This window comes from Balaenoptera musculus, chromosome 5 (assembly GCF_009873245.2).
Source record: "Balaenoptera musculus isolate JJ_BM4_2016_0621 chromosome 5, mBalMus1.pri.v3, whole genome shotgun sequence".
Taxonomy (NCBI): Eukaryota; Metazoa; Chordata; class Mammalia; order Artiodactyla; family Balaenopteridae; genus Balaenoptera; species Balaenoptera musculus.
This window is the reverse complement of record NC_045789.1, coordinates 101,161,767-101,171,830: the sequence shown is the minus strand read 5'-3', so window position 1 is coordinate 101,171,830 and position 10,064 is coordinate 101,161,767. Positions and strand designations below refer to the sequence as shown.

The 10,064-nt window shown below is 39.8% G+C and overlaps 1 non-coding gene across 1 annotated transcript; it reads left to right on the top strand.

The window, feature by feature from the left end:
- The first annotated feature begins 9,747 nt into the window (after nt 1–9,747).
- Nucleotides 9,748–9,841, top strand: LOC118896219. Its single transcript, XR_005020128.1, has one exon. It is a non-coding gene; the product is annotated as a small nucleolar RNA U83B (small nucleolar RNA).
- The last annotated feature ends 223 nt before the right edge of the window (nt 9,842–10,064 follow it).

The following is a 10,064-nucleotide window of genomic DNA, read 5'->3' as shown; positions in this document are numbered from 1 at the left end:
ATAGATACTATTGCCTAGTTACACAGAGGTAGAATCTTGGGCTGAGAAAGGAAAAGTTGTTTTCCAGAGTCACATAGCAGGTACATGGCTGAATGGGAGTTTATCACCTGGTCATTTTCTTCCAGAGCCAGTGCGCATAACTACTAAACTCTCTTATATCAGTAATGTAAGCAATTTTTTTTAAACTAGTGATATTTCTTATCAGCATGACCATTGATTGAATCATAGAGTTGGGAAGGGCATTGTATTTTTTCAGTAATTATTAACTTAGGAATTGTAACTTGTAAAGAGGCTTGTCCAGGCCAGACACATGATTAACAAAAATGTACCAGTTCTTATCTACCAGTGATTACAAGTCCTCCTTGTGTGCAAGTTCCTCTCCTTTGTCAGGCCAAGAGGGGAAGGATATTTGGCTGTGTGTGGTGAAGACTCTCAGATGGCAGGGGTAGGAAAGGTGATTTTTTCTGCTATGGGAGAAAACTTGTCTCAGCAGAGCTGAGGCTGTTAGGTTCTTTAGGAGGTCAAGGCCACAGAGGGCTTAGTTCCTTTCAGTGGTCAGGAGTCAGGTTTATATATACCAGGAAGACAGGGTCTGATCAAACCCATCTTCCTCTACTTTCTTCTCCCTGCTGCTTTCCCCACCCCACCCCCTAACCCCATCTCTTTCCTCCAGGATAACGCTAAGCTGTGTCACTCCCAAGAGAAGCTGCTAAGATGGCTTTTGTTCCAAGTGGCATAAGCTGAATTTCTCCCAGCGTCAGGCAGTCCCTCACCCAAGACAAAATGTGCTGCCCATCAAGTGCCCTTGGTACTTTTTGAACGATTCAGCTTCATAGGTTGAATTCAGCCCTGTCTGTGGTTCTCAAAGGAACCTCGGTATTCAACAGCCTGTTTTGAACCATCCTTCTTCTGCCTGCCCTACTGTCTGTTCTCTGATTATCTCTTTGGTACGTGTCCTTGGCCTTATAATATTTGGTATTCAAATTTTGTTCTTATTAAGATGTTTAAATAAAAAAAATATGATTTCTTTTACATTTAAAAATTTTTTACTTAAATTTTGTCCTTATTTTGTTCTTATTTGTTCCATGATGTTTGACTTTGTCTCTCTCTGTCCTGATTTTGGCTTGGCTCTTTTGGACAAGATTTACTTGAATAGACCTACTGGTAACATCCCCTCTATTTGGCAAGCTCAGAGCTGACCCCTCTTTGGATTCTGTTCTTGGAGGCATTTCTCTTTTGCATATTTTCTAGGATGGTCCTAGGTAATCTAGATAATAAGAGGGGATTGTCATAACATGTAAAAACAGAACCTTCACAATTCAATTTACTATCAATAAGAATTTTAAAAAATGGACATCGTTCACAGAGCTGAACAAAGAATGAAACATACAGTCAACAGGTTATCTAGACGACAAAGACTATCCTAGAATAATTCCTGGTTTGCTATAACCAAAAACTCATATATACATAGCAAAATAATCAAGGCAAAGGAAAACAGTGAGAACCAATAAAATATTTCACACTGTACAACAATTCTGCCTTCTATTTACCCTCCAAAGAGACCATTGTTTTAGCATAGCTTTTGTTCAGAGTTGTATTTCATTTGGCAGTCCTGCATGCAAAAACAGTAATGGACACACATACATTTTTGTAATGACATAATTGTTTTTTCTCCAGAGAAATGGTTCCTTTGATGTCCAGGGAGAAAGGAGGCAAAAGTTCCTTTGAACTAGTTTCTTTGCTCAGCAGACTATTGTGCTAGTTATACAGCACGCCTGGAATTCTGGAGGGAGCACGAGGTAACACATGAGAGCCCGGGTGCTGGAGTCAGCCGCCTGGGTTTGAACTCTGGCTGTGCAACTTTCCAGCTGCATGTTTGCTAAGCTACTTCAGCAACGTGCTCCTCACCATCCCCCTTTATAAAATACTAGGAACTACCTCAGAGGGTTTTGTGAAGATGGGATGCAATTCTTCAGATCGAGAGCTTAGAACAACGCTGCAAAACAGCAGTTCTCAATCTATTTTAGTCATTCTTAGTTTGTAAGAAAGCGAGCAACTTTTACAAAGTGTGACAGGAAGGTCACTGGCTCCAGAGTCACACAATCTTGTGCCATTAAGTAGCTGTGTGATTCCTGTTCAGTCAGTTCTTGGAATGTTAGTTCCTCCATCTCTAAAATGTGGATAATCATACATAGTCCTAAAGGTTCTTCAAAGAGTTCCTGTATGTAAAGCTTCAGCCACAAGATAGATGTCCAGTAAATCTCAGTTCCTCTTCACTGGAAAAGCAGTGGAACAAATGGAAGAGGGAGAAAATGGGGGCATTAATAGGAAATGCTTTTATAGGATTCTCTGCACATTATGGGTCAGTTGAGGAGTGGCTTGGAGCCAACTCGCAATGTAGGACTTCCTTCTTTGCTTGACGATGCTCTTCTTTCCCTGCCGTACCCCTGGATGTCCCTAAGCCAGCCACTCTCCTGGGAGTGAGACAGGGAATAAGAACCAGTGAGTCTTCTTCCCTAACCTGCAGGACCCTCAGAACTCTGCCCACACAACCCCCAAGGGTTGGGTGTTGGTATCTCTGCACGAGTGTGTGTGTGTTTGTTTCTTTGCACGTGGATCTGTCCCTGTGAGATGGTGTCCACCATCAAGGTTACCAGCTCACCCTCTACAGTCAGACAGATCTGGATTGAAGTTCCTGCCTGGACACCTTGATGTATGACCTAGAGGAAGTGACTTAACTGCAACTAAAAACTAGAAATGATGGTAGCACCCTTCACAGAGGATTAAGGTGAAAGACAAACCGAGACAAAGGACTGAAAATCATAATGGTTGGTGTGCAGTACATGCTAGAGCGAAGCTGACTGCATTGATTACGATAATCATCATTAACCTCTCTGTCGATGAGCAGATACAGGGCTGTGGCTGTGAGGCTCACATGGTGATGTGGGAAGAAATCACATGGGTGCCTTCCTCTCTTTTTCTAAGAAAGCAGGAAGAGGATTTGCAAGCCCTTCTTTCCTTACCCGGTATGAAGGCATCCTAGGGCTTTACCCACACTGAGTGATTGCATTAGCACAGAGCTATTCTCCTGGGCATTAGCCACGAGCTCACACTAACTTACCAGGCAGTGGGATGTCACGGACCGAGTAAGAAAGACCTGGTCCCATTCCCAGCTTATCCCTTACTATCTGTGGAACTTTGGGCCAATTACTCTATCTCTGTGAATCCCCGTTTTCTTATCTGCAGAATAGAATGATAATATTTATCTGTGAAGCTCAATCATAGATAAATATGACTGCATTTCTAGAACCAAAGACAGAGACCAGTGTTCATTTCAATCATATAACAAATATGTATCATGCTCCTACTCTGTGCCAGGCATTGCATTAGGCTTTTTGGGTGACAACAGGGAAGTGGTCCCCTGCTCTCTTGGAATTTGGAATTACTGGAATCTAATAAATGTGTTCAGAGAATATGAAAACTTTCCCTTCTCCTTTCATCACTTTGTGTGGGAACGCTTTATCATTTTGGTGACTTTGGCCTCTTAGTTTCTGTACTCTGCCCCACAGGTGAATTTCAAGTTCAGTGTGCCTTAGGCAAGTCAATTATTTTAAAGCCAGGAAGTTGACAAAGGTAGTTTCGAGCTTGAGGGAGTTCTGAGGTGGGAGGGAGCACAGAAAGCATTGCAAAGAGGGTTCTTTTGTGGGAAGACTTGGGGAGCTGCCATATTCCTAATAAGAAATGAATTTGCCTTTATTTAAAGAAAGAAGTGGTACTTTCCCACACAAAGGAGAAAGGAAATGCTGTCTCCTCTGGCTTTGGTTACCAGTTCTGCCTCTCTGGCTGGGGGATTGCTACAGTGAGGAACGAAAGTGACAAATGCAGGCCTAGCCTTAGATAACTTCCCAGAGAAGTGAAAGCAGAAGATAGAAAAGTGCCTGCTACTGGAAGGAATGAACTAGAATGCAAAAAAGGGCATTGCACCATAGCATTGCACATGCCGTGTGCAGTATGGGTCTGAAGGTTAGAGACAGGAGCTGTACTAGTACTGCTTATACTTATATCCTGGAAACGGCAGAGATGGCTGGAGTTCAGTACCTCTCTCTCTGCCCCTCTGTGTTTCCCAGCATCCCCTGCAGTTAGATTGGGGTGCATGCGACTGAGCTCTGGTCAATGGGGTTTGAACAGAGCAACTAATTCGATTCCTTGAGCACCTTCTCAGGTGCCAGCTCCTGTTCTCTGTTTTGGGAATTCAGCAGGAAACACAACCAACAGACATTTCTGCCCTCATGGTGCTTATATATTCTGGGAGGGTGGAACAGACAATGGACATGGGGAATAAATAACATGTATAGCAAAATATATGAAAAAGTAAAATATATAAAATGCATTCATATATAATTTATAAAATATACATAAAAATACAAATGTTTACATATAATTTCCTAAATAGAAATAAAACTGTACATATATATATATGTATCTGATATATATGTGTGTGTGGTGTGTGTGCATATATGTTACAAAATATAGAGACAGAGATAACTGTTAAGCCAAAAATAAATTAGGTAAGAGGATCAGAATTACCAGGAGAAAAACTGTAAAGAGGGTGTCCATAGAGGCCTCGTAGAGAAAGTGAAATCTGAGGAAAGAGGGGAAGGAAGAGCTTGCAGATATCTCAGGAAGAACATTCCATGGTTTTCATGGACCGCAAGGAGGCCAGTGGCTGGAGTAGAGGGTATAATATAACAAGGGAAGAGACCAGAGAAGGGACAGAAGTTTGGGTCATCTGTGGTCTACAAGGCCACTTTAAGGCTGTTGGCTTGTAGTTTGAGGGAAACAGGGAAGCCGGCACAGGAGGAGTCAGATGTGACATATTTCATATAACCTGAGAATCACTCAGGTTGCTGTTCTGAGGATATACTGAAAGAGATGTGAGGAGCAGTGGCAGGGACAGAGGCAGAAAGACCAGTGTGGAGGCTTTTCCAATGTTTCAGTTAAGAGATAAGGCTGACTTGGGCCAGGAGGTGGGAGTGGAAGTGGGAGACATGATCAGATCTGGATATATTTAAAGGTAAAGCCAACAGGATTTGCTGATGAACAAAATCTGGGGAGTGAGAACAAGAGAGGATCAAGGGTGACTCCAAAGCTTTTGCCGGAGCAGTGGAAGAATGGAGTTGCTATTAGTGAGATGGGGAAGGTTACAGGAGGAGTTGGCCTGGAGGGATATCAAGAGCTCAAGTTCAAGATGTCCAGTAGATCAAAGTTTGGGGAGGAGGTCCAGGTGGAAGATGCATACTTAGTAGTCATCAGTGATAGAAGTCATCAAATATTTCATATAGTACTTGAAGCCATAGGACTGAATAGGATGACTTTTCTTTTTGTTTCTTTTAATTTTTTTAAATGGAGTTTAATTTATATGTTGTGTTAATTACTGATGTATAGCAAAATGATTTACTTATATATACATATATACATATATTTGTGTGTGTGTGTATATATATATATATATATATACACACATTCTTTTCTATATATTATTTTCCATTATGGTTTATCATAGGATATTGAATATGGTTCTCTGTGCTATACAGTAGGACCTAGTTGTTTATCCAGTCTATATATAAAAGCTTATATCTGCTAACCTCAACCTCCCACTCCATCCCTCTCCCAACCCCCTCCCCCTTGGCAACCACCAGTCTGTTCTCTATGTCCATGATTCTTTCTGTTTCATAGATATGTTCATTTGTGTCATATTTTAGATTCCACATATAAGTGATATCATATGGTATTTGTCTTTCTCTTTCTGACTCACTTCACTTAGCATGATAATCTCTAGTTGCATCCATGTTGCTGCAAATGGCATGATTTCATTCTTTTTTATAGCTGTGTAGTATTCCATTGTATATATGTACCATATCTTCTTTATCCATTCATTTGTCAATGGACATTTAGGTTGTTTCCATCTCTTGGCTATTACGAGTAGTGCTGCTATGGACACAGGAGTATGTGTATCTTTTTGAATTATAGTTTTGTCTGGATATATGCCCAGGAGTGGGATTGCTGGATCATATGGCAACTCTATTTTTAGTTTTCTGTGGAACATCCATACTGTTCTCCACAGTGGCTACACCAACTTACATTCCCATCAACAGTGTAGAAGGGTTCCCTTTTCTCCATACCCTCTCTAGCATTTGTTATTTGTAGACTTTTTAATGATGGCCATTCTGACTGGTGTGAGGTGGTACCTCATTGTAGTTTTGATTTGCATTTCTCTAATAATTAGTGATGTTGAGCATCTTTTCATGTGCCTATTGGCTATCTGTAATTTTTCTTTGAAGAAATGTCTATTTAGGTCTTCTGCCCATTTTTCGATTGGGTTGTTTGATTTTTTGGTGTTGAGTTGTATGAGCTGTTCGTATATTTTGGAAGGTAGGCCCTTGTCAGTCACATCGTTTGCACATATTTTCTCCCATTCTGTAGGTTGTCTTTTCATTTTGTCTATGGTTTCTTTTACTGTGCAAAAGCTTGTATGTTTGATTAGGTCCCATTTGTTTATTTTTGTTTTTATTACTATTGCCTTGGGAGACTGAACTAAGGAGATCAATTTTCTTATCTTTCTTCATTCAAGGTGGTTGAATCACAGGTGCAGTGGCAGTAAGGGAATGAGTCAGCTTGAAGAACAGGAACTGGTGAATGGAGAATGGTCTTCGAGGGAGCCCACCTCCTGGGGAAAATTTTCTGGACTTCCCAGCAGAACCCACAGAGCACTGAAACAAACACACACAAACCAAAACCAAATACCAAAACACTTCATGGGAATTTTACTAAGGTGAAAAAAATAAGCTAAATTATTTACAACATTATTTGGTAACCACAGTGGAAGGTACCCTTTACTGCCGTGATATTGGCATGCATAAAAGAAGGTATGCATGTTCTGACGAGTCATCCGCTTATCCCAATTGTAGGTCATCGGGGAACTCTGGGCCCATTCTAATGCCAGTCTTAGTTCTGAGGTCATTTCAGTAAAACAAAACAGAATTACTTCTCCACTGAAAGCTGATTAATACTTGACTGGTTAACACAGAAATCACATAATTAAATGTGAGGCAGGAACTATAAATACATTTAAATGGCCAGGTGTGTAGACAGGAGTGGTGGGGGTCATAACATTGTGGCGATAACAGTGAACATTCAGTTGAGTGTTAACGTGAAGAAATAGAGGTCTGATTTTCTGCAAATTTTCAAAAGTCTAGGAATCTGGATTTTATGTAGAAATAATATCAATATAGTTTATTTTACTAAACATTGTGTACATGAAGCAAAGCCTATCTTCTGTCTAGCTGTAGCTGATTGAACACAAATTTTCTACCACTAGTGGCCCGTTTTTGCACAACCGTTTACTAAGAAACTACTATGTTTTTGGTGGATACAAGTGAACCAGAACTGCATGTGGAAAGATTGAGTCCCACCTAGTGGGGAGATAGACAGATCAATATGGGGTACGATGCTTTGAGTATGTAAAAGATGAGTCTTAGGCAACATGGGAAGAAAAATTATCTCTGCAGGGGCAAGCAACTGGAGACTTCATGGGGGAAGTGGGACTTGAGTTAAATGAAACTTGAGGGATGAAAGAATGTCAATGTGTTAGAAGTTTGCCAGACTGTTGCATTTGGTTAATTTATTCTTAATGACTAAGCTGTACTGTATTGTTAATGAGATTGTACTGCTTATCTGTCACTTTTCATTAAGATCTATGACCCATTTTAGCCACTCATTACAACTTTTTAAAAACAGTTTTATTGAATTATAATTTATATATTATACAATTCACCTATTTAAAGTATATCATTCAACATGTGTTAGTATATACACAGCACTCTGCAACCATTACCACAATCTAATTTTGGAACGTTTTTGTCCCTTCTAAAACACATTCCACACCCATTTACAGTCATTTCCCATTCCCTCCTCCTCAGCCCTAGGCAACCATTCATCTACTTTCTGTCTTTATAGATTTGGGCATTTTGTAGAAATGGAATATTCCAATATGTGGTATTTTGTGACTGCTTTCACTTAGCATAATTTTTTCAAGGTTCATCTATGTTATAGCATGTATTAGTGTGTTATTTCTTGTTATTGCCAAATAATATTTCACTAAATGAATATACCGCATTTTATTTACCTATTCATCAGTTGATGGACATTTGGGTTGTTTCTACTTTCTGACTATTATAAATAATGTTACTATAAACAGTGGGTGCAAGGTTTTATGTAGACATTTGTTTTCTTCTCTTGGGTCTATACCCAGGAGGGAATTGCTGGGTCATATAGTACCTATGTATAACATTTTGAAGAACTGCCAAATATTTTTCAAAGTGGCTGCACCATTTTACATTCCCAGCAGCAATGCCTGAGGATTCCAGTTCTTCCACATCCTTACCAACACTCGATAACATGTCCTTTTGTCTATAGTTAGCCAGTTGGTGTGAAGTGGTATCTATTGTTTTGATTTGCATCTTCAGTAACTGTTGATGTACAACAAAAACACTGCCAGTTATTTCTCAAGCAAAAATGGGTTTATTCAGGATTGGCAAAGAATTGCCACATGGGATCTACAACAATCATGAGCCACATGCAAGTCCTCTGCAACAAGGAGAGGAAAACTCATTAAAAGAGGGAAAAAGGGGGACTTCACTGGTGGTCCAGTGGTTAATACTCCACGCTTCCACTGCAGGGGGCACGGGTTCGATCCCTGGTTGGAGAACTAAGATCCCGCATGCCTCATGGCATGGCCAAAAAATAAAAAGTAAAAAAAAAAAAAAAAAAAGTAAAAGGAGGGAAAAATAAAGTTGGGAGGCCTATAGCAAACAGAGTATATTGGAAGAATTGAGAATTTGAAATATAATGGCTTTTCATTGGCTGAGTTGTGACAGTCTCTCATTGGCTGAGCTCTTGCCAGGCAAGAGAAGGAAATCTTTCTTCTTCCGGTTGAGCTGTGCTATCATTGTCAATAGTACATGAGAGCTCCCCCTTCTGGCCGCTTCACTCTTTTAACTGAGGTTTCTGTTTATTCATTTTTAGATAACACAATTTACATAATATTTTCATGTAGTTATTTGATATCTGATATATTCTTTGGAAAAATAACTATTCATATTCATTCCCATTTCTAAATTCTTTTCTTGTCTTTTTCTTATTGAGCTATAGGAATTTTTTTTATATATATATTCTACCTAAGAGTCCCTTATCAGACATGATTTGTAAATATTTTCTCCCATTCTGTGGGTTGCCTTTTCACTTTTTGATGGTATTATTTGCATCACAAAAGTTTTAAATTTTGATGATACGCAATTTATTTTTTTCATTTAATGCTCTTGCTTTTGGTGTAGTATCTAAAAAATTAGCTTAACAAAGTCATGAGGAGTTACACTTTTGTTTTGTTTTAATAATTCTATGGTTGTTGCTCTTTCATTTGGGGTTATACTAAATTTCGCATTAATTTTTGTGTATGTTGTGAGGTAGGAGTCTAACTTTATTCCTTTGCGTGTGTCCTAGAACCAACTGTTGGAAAGACTGTTCTTTCTCCATTAAATTTTTCTGCACCTTTGTTGAGAATCAATTGAGTATAAATGTAAAGATTTAATTCTGGATTCTCAATTTCATTCCATTGAACTATATATTTATTCTAAGCCTACACTTCATTAGAAATGGTTAATTCTCCAACTTTATTTTTAAGTTTGTTTTCCCTTTCAGTAATGAGGTTCCTGAATGATTGCGGGGCCTAGTGTCAGAGTCAGACTGTGGAAGTATTCCTTGCTGTCTTCCTTCTGAGAACAGCTCTGGTCGGGTGGCTGGGACCACCAGAATCTGGGGGTGCGGGGGGTGGGAGTGGCTCATGTGTTGTCAGACCTGTCTCCAGCCCCATGCTGGATCTGTGCTGACCCAATGGCCTTGCACCTTCCCAGGGTGGCTTCGTCCACTACAGTGAAGTGACCAATTAGTTTATCATGCTCAAAGGCTGCATGGTGGGAACCGAGAAGCAAGTGCTCACCCTGCGCTAG